At 36.7% G+C, this 13074-nt stretch overlaps 1 protein-coding gene across 6 annotated transcripts in view; it reads right to left on the bottom strand.

Annotated features, from left to right (window-relative positions):
• Positions 1 to 13074, bottom strand: part of BNC2 (basonuclin zinc finger protein 2) — a 327906-nt gene that overhangs the window by 115970 nt on the left and 198862 nt on the right. The gene's annotated exons all lie outside the window — the stretch shown is intronic.

Raw genomic sequence — 13074 nt, 5'->3', positions numbered from 1 at the left:
GCATACCAAAAGGAAAATTATTTCAAAAAATACCCAGGTTTACTTTGACAGGTGTTAGCTAGATCCACAGAAAAGTGACTATAAATTGAATGAGACTCTTCTTAATGTGTAACACAGATACGTTTTTAAATAGCGTAGAATATGACCTGTGCACTTCAAACTGCTACTAATAAATTTATGGCATGCATTTAGATGTAATTTGCATGGAGATTTCTGAGACAGAGAGGTTTATTCTGATCATTCACAGATTAACAATCTACTGTAACTACCGGAGCTGCCAGGAAAAGATATCTCTATAGATTTAGATGCAATCAATGATTACTTGGGGGCTAAGGTGGGGGAAGGGTCCTTGGTCCCTATTGTCACCGAGATACTGAAGCATTATTAAGGCTCTTGGCTTCTCTAACAATTAACACCCACAAATACAGTTTTTCCACACCAGAAAATAATTACCTTAACTATACTGACTTAAATAAAATTACATACAACTTTAGCTTGGCCTATCTAAACTCCTTGGTTGCTGACAACGAAAAAGTTTCAGGGTTATTTTAAATGGCTTATCTCTTTACTTATTTATCTGCATCAGACAGCAATTTAAAGCCATTTATAGTTCACAGGTCCACTTAAAATCCGTATTTCTCTGACAAATTTCTGGTACTAGAGTCCTGTCTTCCTCCTGTCCTACCTGCTCTTTCACTGTCTTTCACCCTCAAAAACCTAGTGGGGGAAAAATATCCTGCTCTATTATGCCTGACACTTCAGGGCCTCAGTCCCAATGTCACCTGTCCAATTACTCATTAGCTAGGTTATAAAACACTTCTGTATGTATGCATGATTAAAAGAATTAGCAATATGAAATATAAGGGTACCAAAGAAGTGCTGATTGTGCAATAATAATATATGTGTTTGTGGGTTGTGAGAAAAAAATTCTCCTGAAAGGTCTTGTTTCATGTTCAATAGTTTATTGACTCAGTAATATATCAGGTCTCCACCGGTCAGTAATGGTGTTCTTTCTCTAATATGTTCATTAATTAATGAACTAAGTAATTAATTGTACTGCAAGAAGAAAGGCTTACAAAATGGTACTTTTATTTTATCATATTCTCACATTCACAACCTTTTTAAAAATCTTTGCACCAATGTGACACACATTTCTTGTATTTGATATTATTTTGTCTTCTTCATGTGTCACTTACAGTACGCATAAGAGGAGTAATATAGTATATGTACATATACTAGATGAAACTGTGTCATTTGGTAGAGTTGCTTTATTAAGCCTCATCAGCGTTTCATTACAAACCTATCTATTTTTGGCCCAGAGTTTAACAGGTTGCTTGTAAAAATTGGATTCAGCTTGAACCTGAAATACAATGTTTCAGCCAAAGAGTAAGTTTTATTACACACATTCCAAAATGAACCATTTAGCCATTATAAATTATCAGATGGGGGGGAAAAGGTTTAGAGGTTTCATGTTTCTTTTCCTCTTCCCTGAGTTCAAGAGTCTGGATGGTATAAAGGCTTGAAGGAAATTAACTAATTAATAAGATTACTAACATTTATACATAACCCCCCCCAAAAGTCATGTTAACTCTTCAGAAGCATGAAAATGTCAGCTTGTTCCTCAAATAATTAAATCTGAAAAGTCTTCAAAAAGAGCTACACATTTTTATAAAGTAATATGGATTGGCATGAGAAATTCCAAATATAAATAGCATGGCCAACACATGGCCTGGTCTTACTTGGCCACTTTTTCTGCAAAGGGTGTGTAGATGACAGGCTGTAATCTAGTTTCAGTAGTTTCCTATTCCGTCATTGTGAATCTCATGCATACTTCTGAGTGATGAGGATAGCCTCTCAAGCTGCAAGATGCTCATTTGGGACCAGAAAAATTCATATTCTGGTTCACATTCTGGCATGATTTTGGGCAAAATTACTTTGTTAGCCCGATGCCTACCTTTCCTAAACAATAACCAGACACAATGATAGCAAAATGTTGTTGTCAAGGTAAACGCAACATAAATTTTGATGCACTCTATAGTGATGGAAGCTATTGAAAATCTCAAGTGGAATTCGGTCTTTATTTCAAAGATTCATTCTTCATTTTGCTCAGTTAATCCAAAATAATTGTAACTAACTCAGATGACTACAATATCCAACATGAAACAAGCACAGCTTGGTGCAGAGAAGATTCAAGATGCCAGGAATAGAATGTGTTCCTACACACACAGATGGGACATTAGCATTCGTTAACACAAAAGAAAGCATTGTCTTTAAAGACCTTCACAACACAACCAACATATGTATTTAGCCTTCCAAGGATATGCATCTGAATTATTAACAGTGTCTTTATACGTGTTTTCAACAGCATTTAACTCAGGAATACAAGTCATTGACAGTTTGTGCAATAGGCTCAGGAATGACCCAGAACAGCAGTGGGAGATGAACGTGGGGCGTAGATTCACCCAAGAATCCCAGGCTTTAAGGCAGCCACCCCATTCCCCAGCAGCAGGATTTCAAGGCACAGGGAGGATAAAAGTACAGTAGCTGGTGTGCTTGTAGGCAGCAGTGTGGATTGGCGTAACTGTGGTTGGACATCTGTTACTGCTTAATTTTAAAGGAGTGGGGTGGGGAGTAGGGATAATAAAAAGATCCTGAGTGAGTTTGCAGCAGCTAAATATTGTAGCCATTGTTTAAACCTGTTAAAAAGTGGGTATAAAAATCCAAGGGTGTAGCACTGCTAAACTTTTGCCAGAAAAGACTTCTGAAAGGGTACTGCTAGGCATTTCAGAAGTCATGCAGTGTAATTCTGCCTTCACAACATGTTGCTAACAAGTTTATGTAACGGGACTCTGTGTACTACGCTATTTTGTAGGAAAGAAATAGAAATTTTTCCTGACTAAGGTTTTCCTCAGAAACTTCCCAAAGAAAGAAAGAAAGAAAACAGAAGGAAAGGACAAGAAACCAATGACCTTGCATACCCAGAGGAACAGTAGAATCAGCAGATACAGACTCTCCCTGTATCAGCTGATAGGCAACTCCGCAGGTAAAGGCCCTTAAGTAAGCAACCAAACAGGGTTTTCCACAGCTTCTTGAAAAGTGCCATCATGTTCTACCACAATAATGGTCTGCAGATAACAAGAGTTCTCAGGCATTTTTAAGCATGCTTTCCACTGAGTTCCTAACATAAACTCCTTGCCTTTCTACCAAAGCTACAGCAGCTCTTGAGGACCTGTGAAGGAAATGGACTAGATTTCAGTAGAATCATTTTAAATAGTTTATACAATGGATTCCTTAAATCCTAAAGCAATGCTATTAAGGTTTAAAAACAAAATATATAAATACAAGAATAAATTAATGGTCTTATAATTGACATCAAAACATGCAGAAATATCTTGCTGCTCTTCTTTGAGATCTTTTTCCTGTAGAGTATAATGCAGAAGGGGAACTTTGTCTAGTATTAATGCATGTGTTCTAGTGCACCTACGTGTAAGTTTGCAAGGCTAACATTAAAAGATGTTAGACCTGACTTCTGTGGTTTTCTTCCAGACCAAGGATACTCATTTAACATAATTTGGGTGCTTTAATTATACCTAACAAGTAAATATTATTCGCATATTAATAGGAACAGCCTATAGCAGTAATGGAAAATCAATCTGTCTGGCTGTTTCACAGATCCTCCAAGAGATAGAAAGCAATAACCTATCATGAAAGAGATCACAGTATGGTAGAATGAGGACAACATGTAAAGAAGAGATATGATCCTCCCCTTGAGTTCTTGCAAGTGACCACAAAGGATGGAAGCAGTTAAAACAGTGCAACATTTTGGAGAGAAAGCTAAGGCCTGCAACTTCCTTTTTCCTGAATTTTAATAGTGAATCTAGCAAAAAGTCTTAATGTAATGTGTTACGAGACTACAAGAGTTGTATGACATTAAAGCATATCTTACCACATCCTTCTACACAGTGGGCAGTGTTCACAGAGCCTTGCTCTTAATGTCTATGCCTCATCTTTCTCATGTACAAAACAGTATTTAAGAAATGTCTCCTATTAAGCCATCTGTGATATAAGGGATCACTGTGCACCTGAATAATAATTTACTGATATTTTATTGAAAGTAAATAATGCTGTCATTGACAGAATAATTTAAAGCCAGGCAGTAGTTGGTCTTGAGACATGAAAGCACATCAAAATAACCAAAGTTAATGAACAAGAGGTTGACGGGAAGCACAGAGGTCCACTCTCCTGTTACTGTATGTTGACTGATGACCAAAAAAAAAGAGATGAAGACAACAGGTAAGTCCTGCAAGTGTTCCAGCATTTTTTTTTTAATGGAAAGTCTTCTCTGCCTTTAAGATTTTTGTACTGTTTCTTGGTTATAGAGTGAAGAAGCAGGATTGTACAATACTACAGTTTTAGTTTGCTTTTTTGGTTTGTTTGGGTTTTAATTTATTTTTCAGAGCACATATTATACAGTCCATAAACAGTTCTTAGAAAAACTGACACTTCCCTTCTTTACTAGCTCAGGAATCGTAATAAGTTTTTCCTCTCTTGTCAATTAATTTTTTCTTTAAAAGACCACAGCATAAATATTGCTGTGTAAATGGCAAAAAAAATCCCAACGAAATTATACTATTTTTAATAGCTGACAAACCAGGAATACAACAGAGTTTGTTTTAAACTAACACCAAAAGGAGGATCATTTACATACTGACATTTAACAAATGCAGAATGTGACCTGCCTATAGTAGGTATTACATGGAATTGTCATGGTTTAACGCCAGCCAGTAACTAAGCACCATGTGGTCACTCACTCACTCCCCCCTGGTGGGATGGGAGAGAATCAGAAGGATAAAAGCAAGAAGATTCATGGGTTGAGATAAAAACCGTTTAATAGGTAAAGCTTTTGCAGTGCACACAAACAAAGCAAACCAAGGAATTCCTTCACTACTTCCTATTGGCAGCTAGGTGTTCAGCCATCTTCAGGAAAGCTGGGCTCCATCACGTGTCACAGCTACTTGGCAAGACAAATGCCACCACTCTGAATGTCCCCACTTCATTCTTTTTGCCCCAGCTTTTATTGCTGAGCATGATATCATAATGCCATATGATCTGGATGTCCCTTTGGTCAGTTGGGGTCAGCTGTCCTGTCTGTGTCCCCTCCTAACCTCTTGTGCATCCCCAGCCCACTTGCTGAGGGGAGGGTGTGAGAAACAGAGAAAGCCTTGACACCATACAAACACTGCTCAGCAATAGCTGAAATATTTGTGTGTCATCTACACTGTTTTCAGCACAAATCCAGAACAGAGCACCATACCAGACACTATGAAGAAAATTAACTCTATTCCAGCCAAAACCAGCACAGCATTATATACATACATATATATAGATATATATATATATACACTTAATAGACAGCCAACAAAGGCCAACAAAGCTTGGACGTGGGCAATAAAAAATCTACAGACAAGACTTAAAAATACAGCTAAAGATATTGTGGGCCACCAAATAGATTCATAATTCATTATTGGCAGACAATTGCATCTACAATGTTATATGAGGCAATCACTAGAAGTCAGAGCTTGGGTACATTTCACTAATCTTTTCAGCCTGTGACCATTAAAAAAAAATAAATTGTTTTTCAAGAATGACCCAGTCCCCATGCACCTTTGCAATTGTCTATAGCTTCTCTCTGTGTTTCAGAATATTTAATTGCTGAACCTCTACAAGTTTGGATTACAGAAAAATTACAGTGCATGAGACTGTAAAGCTCATCTCAAGAAAAAACATTCCTTCCAAAAGAAGCTCACAAGAAAAGGAAGAAAAAAAATCTCAAAATTAGCAAAACAGATAGATAGTAATCACTACAACTTTCCTATGATAATTTCCAAAGTATATTTTCACTTTTAAGAAAGAATGAAAATTAGGGTGGAAGTTCTTGCCATACTTCTTACAGAATGAAGATTATTTCTCTCTCTGCAGAGAGTCCTAAAGTCTTCATCATGTAATTTTGGTACAAAAATGACAATTTTTAAACTCACCTACAATTTTTATTTAATTCTGCAGCCAAAACACTGGACAGAAAGAGACGAAGGCTTCAACTCAGATCCTGGGTCTGCCCCTCCCACGGACACGCTATGTGGAACTTGTTAACCATTTAACCACTCAACTCCTAACTGCCCAGTCTGTAAAAACTGGGTAATGATATCACATACCATTGTCAGACATGAGACTAATGAACTACTCACACAACACAGTGAATCATGAGGACAGAATGTAAGGAAGAAGCATGAAGCACTACTATTTCTTCTGCTGACACAAATTTTGACAGACTTTTTAAAAATATTCAAATTTAGGTTGGTTTGCCATTGGTAAAGGAACAATTTTAAACACAGGAATCAACTAGAGAAAATAACCTTAATTGAGAGATGACCATTTTTAGCTTCAATACATATTGCCTAATAATGCATTGCCAAAACCAAAAAAAAACCGTAAGGGAGCATTTGAACGGTCTTAAACATCCACGCAATGCAACAGGGTTTCTGATCTCCCTCCCATTCAGAGATACCCAAATATCTTCTGACTTGTTCACCACATTGCACTATTTTATTAGCAATTTCACATCACACTATATTAGCAAGCTGTTAATAGGTTAAAATAGCTTTTCCTGGAGCAAGGACAACCTAGCCATTAAACATTTCAGAAAACCTTTTTCAGCTCTTCTTGGGAGAGAGCTGGTAAATGAATGGGGAATAAGTAGGAAGAAGTCATTTGTAATGTTGCATTTAAGTTAGGAGTCACTCTTCAGTTCTATCTTAGATACTTCCAAAAGTGCAAATCCATCTCAAAGAATGCTACCTAGACTTTGCTAGAGAAAACAATTACAATGTAGAATAGATTCTACATGTTCAGCTCACAGAGCTGCTAACAGGATAATGTACAAAGATTGCAGCTACAATACTGCCCTGTATTTCTATAGCATGTAAAACTATCCCGAAGTTCCCCAGCAGGAGAGGCAAAGTTGTTTGCACTGAAAAAATTAAGATTGACAAGTGCTTCTATGCTTAGAATTTGAAGAAAAACACATGGTTGACTTAAGAATGAAATTCCCTTTGCCTGAGAGCATGTTAGTAAGGCAGATATTTGTTCTTAGAGATGAAAACCAGATTCGTGTTACCAAACCAACACTGTCAGCCTTTGGAGTACAGCCATGCACTCTGTCAAGGTAACAGCCAGTGCCAGTTAGGTACCCAACGACGCAGACAGACACACCAGCAAGAAGCCTCACATAATCTCCTCTACCTGTGACTCTTCTAGAGATTAACATTGCTAGCTCCACTCAGCTCTTCACCTCAAGTAAGCACAATTGTGGTCTCCTATAGAGATCACAAAAGGCAAGTGGCTTCCACTGGTTTTACTTGCCCTGCCCACCCCACTCTGGAGAGACCCCACCTGGAGTGCTGCATCCAGCTCTGGAGCCCTTCGTAAAGACATGGAACTGTTGCAAAAGGTCCAGAGGTGGGCTACAGAAACGGTCAGAGGGCTGGAACACCTCTCCTGCGAGGACAGGCTGAGAGTTGGAGTTGTTCAGCCTGGAGAAGAGAAGGCTCTGGGGAGACCTTTTTGCAGCCTTTCAGTACCTAAAGGGGGCTTCTAAGAAAGATGGGCCTGTAGTGACAGGACAGGGTGTAATGGTTTTAAACTAAAAGAAGGTAGATTTAGATTAGCTATAAGGAAGAAATTTTTTACAATGAGGATGGTGAAACACTGGCACAGGTGGCCCAGAGAGCTGGTAGATGCCCCATGTCTGGAGACGTTTCAGGCCAGGCTGGATGGGGCTCTGAGCAACCTGATACAGTTGAAGATGTCCCTGCTCATGGCAGGGAGTTGGACTAGATGACCTTTGAAGGTCTATGATTCTCTGATTTTGAACTGAACAACTCAGTGTTTTACTACTTCTGCATAATCCCTGCACACATTATTGCTTTTATAGGAAAAAAGAAAAAAAACATTCCCCAAACCGAAAAACTTTATTTAGCCATTGCTAGTAAAAATGTAACCATTTCTCTTTTTGTAAAAATTATTGACACCTCTGCAGGGGAAAAAAAAATCTGCTAGCTACTATATAAGAGAAAGTATATTGAGATTCCCATACTGTGGTACAAGCGTTGCTATTCACAACAGATTTCCATTTCCTTACAGCAAATGTTTTCAGAATAAAGTATGTAAGCCAATAACAGTTGAAACTTTTGATGTAAAAATTAAACTAGATAAAGCATGCCCCAAAAGAAAATTTTTTTGTGCAGTGTCTTAAAAAAAGACCTTAAGCCTGTGGATGTAGCACGCATGTGGAAGGAAACAACATGTTTTTGTCACATTACATGGACTATTGGGTCAGTAATCCGTGAAAGAAGATTTTGCCAATAGATTATAAATGCTTCAAAAAGAGTTATTTAAATCGATTAAATCAAATATCAAATCTATTAAATCAAATATCTATTCTTCCTGTATTGTTTCTCCACAAACTAATTGAAGTTGGTGAGAATATTTAAAGTCTTAAAGGTCACCAGATAAATAACTCACGTTCTCAAATAAAAAGTACAAGTTAAAATATGTAAATATGCAAAAAATATCACCTTTAACACATAAATAAGGAGTCTTGTAAGAAAAATGTAAATGTCCACACAAAATAATGCTGACAAAATCAGTAGCTAGATTTTCTATTTTCTGCCCTTTTTTTTCTATAAGTCAAAGGAATAAGCAAAAGCTGATTTAAATAAAGTAAAAGGCAGCATGGCTCTTGGAATAGCTATTCCTTTCTGTCCATTTATTCAGTTACAAACAAGCACATTCTTTGTTATCTAATCTACTCTTCAGGAAGACTTAACTTCTCAGGCTTCCATCTATCTTCTCAGATGTTACTGCTCTCTGGATTCTAAAGAACCAGCTTTCAATTTGGCCAATAAAATACATTGGTTTAGACTGCACTGTACTGCATTTTAGACAGTGAAAATAAATATGAATTCTATAAAAGCTACATGAAAAGGTTACAAGGAAAAGTTTTACTGTTTGGAAAATAGGTGCAACAAATTTAAATTTATCAGAAAAGTTTGAGTATTTACTAAAAGAAAACAATATTTTCTATTTCATCAAGATCAACAGTCTGTACCATGTTTTTAAGTTAAACCTAAAGTAATAACTTCTTATTTAAATAGAGACTCAATCCTGCACTGTTCCTTCAGTGGCCAGCTCTCTTGTCAGCCACAAATCAGATAGTGTAAGCAAGTAAAGCAGTAAGAGCAAGCAGACCACACAACCTTTTTTTTTTTCTTTTCCACAAAATGTCGGATTTACAGGTGAAATTTTTTTTTTTTTCATTAAATAACGTTATTCACTAAACATGTATTTCTTTCACCCATGTATCTTTTAAATTCAAAGTGCTTCTTCAACACTTCCTGAAACAAAGCCATAGAATTTTTGCACAAAGGTTTGCTAACATATACTCTGTCCATCCAACTTATGTATGAGAAAAATTCCAGTAAGTGTGAAATCGATAAAATGTTTTTCCTTGGCCAGAATAGAGCATGATTATATATATATAACCACTTATTGAGAGAGAGAGAGAAGGGAAGGGAAAAAAAAAAAAAGAGAGAGAAAAAATGTTATTGGTTTTCTCAGAAGGATTTTCTTTTATACATAGCTTTATCCTATAATTTTGTCCCTGTTGGGCACACTGCCTAAATTTAAACACAAACAGTCAAGCAATGAAGAAACATTACCACATTTACTGTGAACAAAAACTCCCAGTTGTACAGTGAAATTTTAATACATTTCAACTTATCTCTTTTACTAATGGGGAGAGTACAAACCCTGCAGGAATTTGCTCTGCAAACTGGTAATTACAGTAGACTCACTTTTTTATAATGCATATGTATAGTCAGACACAAGAACCATAGCTGCCCTTTTGATGTAGGTTACAATAGGAATGTTTAAAAAAAATCATGAAAATCTACAGCAATTCTAAAGGAATGCATTATTTCATGGGAAGTTGTCCTTTAGTTATATACTCAAGAACACAAATATACATAATACAATATACATATATTTATTTGCATTTATAAACTGAAGCACAAACTTTATCAGCCTGTTCTTTTTATTCAAGTGTTGCTTTTTTGCCTTTTTTTTTTGTTTCCCCAACGTACAGAATAAATCTGCCCCACTGGTACAAAGCTGGAGTTTCCAACCTACAATATCATGTACGAGCTCAGAAAAAGATTTTTGTTCTCCCAAGCCTTTCCTCTGCACAACCTTCAAATTTAAATAGTTTTGATCTTCAAATTTATGTCTCATTAAATGATTATAACATATTTAAAAGCACTATTTCAATTGTACAGATTTGCAACATACAATGTCCAACTCAGCTAAGATACGACATGCTGTGTCTGGCAGAACATGTTTGAAGTGTACACAAAGACAGATTTAAATCAATCCAAGGGGGTATGAAACCAAAGTAAGATCTACTGCCACTGTCACACATAGAGACAAAATTTATCTTTAATATAATAATGACAGGACAGAGCTATCTGTTAACTAAAACAAATTAAAAGTACTAGACAACTGAGGACCTGCAAAAATATACATATTTCCATGTCTTTTATGGTCTACACCACTTTTTTAATGCTTATCAACCATACCACTTGATTCTTCAAATACCTGCATACTAACTTTTTACATACACTCATATTCATTCTCTTTAAAGGTAGAAAAAATTATTCTCACACAATTGAATAAATAATAGAATCATAGTGCCCTCTAAGTACAACATACACAGAATCATATCAGAAATCCAGTTTCTGAAATTCCTATAGACAGTCACATCTTCAAAATTGCCAGAAAAGCAAACCATATATTTAGCAACTCATTTTAAAACTGATTTGTCAACACAATTTACACTTACATAGCATCTCTTTGAACCAAATGCTGCGTATTCACCAGTTTGCAATACCCAGCTTGGTAAAAACAAAATCTGTCTCTGTTAAGAAGCTCTTCTGTGCTATGTTGGTTAGACAGTAACATTTTGAGTTTCTCTTACTACAGAATAGCATGTTCACAACTCAAACCAGTCACAGCTAAAGTCACTAGGCCCCCAAGCTTTATTCTCCAAGCAGAGAAAGTTGATATTACAATGAAACGGTGTAAGTTGGTGTCAATGATTACTCGCAACAACCAATGGGGAATCAATAGCCAAATGAAAACCATAAAAACAGTGACGGGGAAGGTCTTTCTTGTAACACCTTGAAACATGCTTTCCATTGAGGCATTATCAGAGCCCTTGAAATTTTACATGAGTTTGGAATTTTCATTTCCCCCATTGCTGGGCACTAGCTCTCTCACAGATGTAACTCTCTTCTCCAGAAATGGTTTTAGCAATTTTAGCAATTAAATTATTCTTTCATAAAAAGTGAGTTGTTAATAACTGTAGAATCACTTATTCACATTTTCCTTTTATAAAAGAAATCTGGTCTTGGTTAAATTTGAAGAAACTCCTTATTTAGAATTATGGGCTTTGGTACAATGTGAGCATCAGACTGAGGAAGGTCACTACACTAGGGTTACTTACAGAAGGCACTGCACTTAATACGTGTATGTATGATATTTTACCCATTCACATGAGAAAGTGAAATCTACAAAATGCTAGAAGGAGAGTGAAAAATATGTGTGCCAGCAGTTTTACAAGTGTAAACATTCCTCACAGTAACAAAAGTAATTTTCACGAAATAGAAGATAAATGCTGTATCACTTAGGCCTCTGGCTGATGCAATATTTAGAATGAGCTTAGTCAGCGAGTGTCTGTTGAAAGCATACAGGAGGTAACACAAACTCATCCTCTGAAATTACCTTCGCCATTGTGCATCATAATTAAGGTAGCAACCTTGTCACAGCGGTTTCTGTCTGTCTCAGGGTGGGCAGAGAAGATACGCAGAAGCTGCATCTGGATATCCCAATGCATATGTTGTGCTAAGACTTCACTGAATTTCTAATCTTCACAACTGGTGTAAGGTTAAACAAGAGAAACTATATCCCAGACAAAGACTCTTTTTGGATAGAAAGCACCAGATCCAGTCACATTTCTAAATGGGAGAAACAATATCTTTGCAATGAATATGCAGCAACAGGGCTGCCTTCCTCTCCCTGAATTACCATTTTCATTTAATGCTGAAGGATTCACAGAAAAGGAAACTGCAATCAACTTGAAAAAGAAACTGCTTCTTTTTATGTATTGTCACATGCAAAAATGAACAGTGCTTATTTTTAACAGAAAAAAACCCTGCAATACTAAAATCAGTTGTGCTAAATGGGTGTTAAAAGACTGTCTATGAGAGAATTGCATATCAAGACTTTATCTAACAAAAGCATTCCAGATCACTTACAGTGACCCTCATTATTTATTTCTTGACACTCCTCAATTTCTAGTGCTCATGTCAATTTGGGATTCAATTTTGGAAAGCATACAGGACCTTCAATACATGCACAGGTTCTGTGGATCTTGATGTTAAGTAACTGTCTTCTCCCTTATTACTCCTTGTTTTTATAACGTTATGTGTAACAGTTATTCACACATGGGCAGAAAACAAAGAAAACTAATCAGAACCCAGGTGGCTGTGGTTTGAGGAGACCGGTCCTCAGTGAAACCTGAGACAACATAATGTAAATTGCTGACTGTGAAGCTAGAATAGCTTTTACATTGACTAATGTATTCTTCTAAGCTGAATGCATGTTATTACTTTTATAAACAATGTTAATACAAACCTAAAAGTAAAGGATTGCAGTGACTTGTATGATATGCCTCAAGCCCAGTAGATGCTCACCTTTAAAAATGATCTCTACTCCACAGGAGAATGGATGACCCTAAGCTGAGAGATGCAGAAGTACTTCAAAACCTGCAGAGTCCGGCCAAGTACTGCGCTTGCTGGGATGGATGACAGAGATGTTCTCGCTGTCACTACCTCACATCTGCCCAAGAATTTAGACACGAGCAATCGTATCTGTCACAGACACTGCACCAGAATGACCCTG

Source organism: Patagioenas fasciata, chromosome Z (genome assembly GCF_037038585.1).
Source record: "Patagioenas fasciata isolate bPatFas1 chromosome Z, bPatFas1.hap1, whole genome shotgun sequence".
In the NCBI taxonomy this organism is placed as follows: Eukaryota; Metazoa; Chordata; class Aves; order Columbiformes; family Columbidae; genus Patagioenas; species Patagioenas fasciata.
Note: the sequence above shows the minus strand (reverse complement) of the source record. Positions and strands in the feature narration are given on the sequence as shown.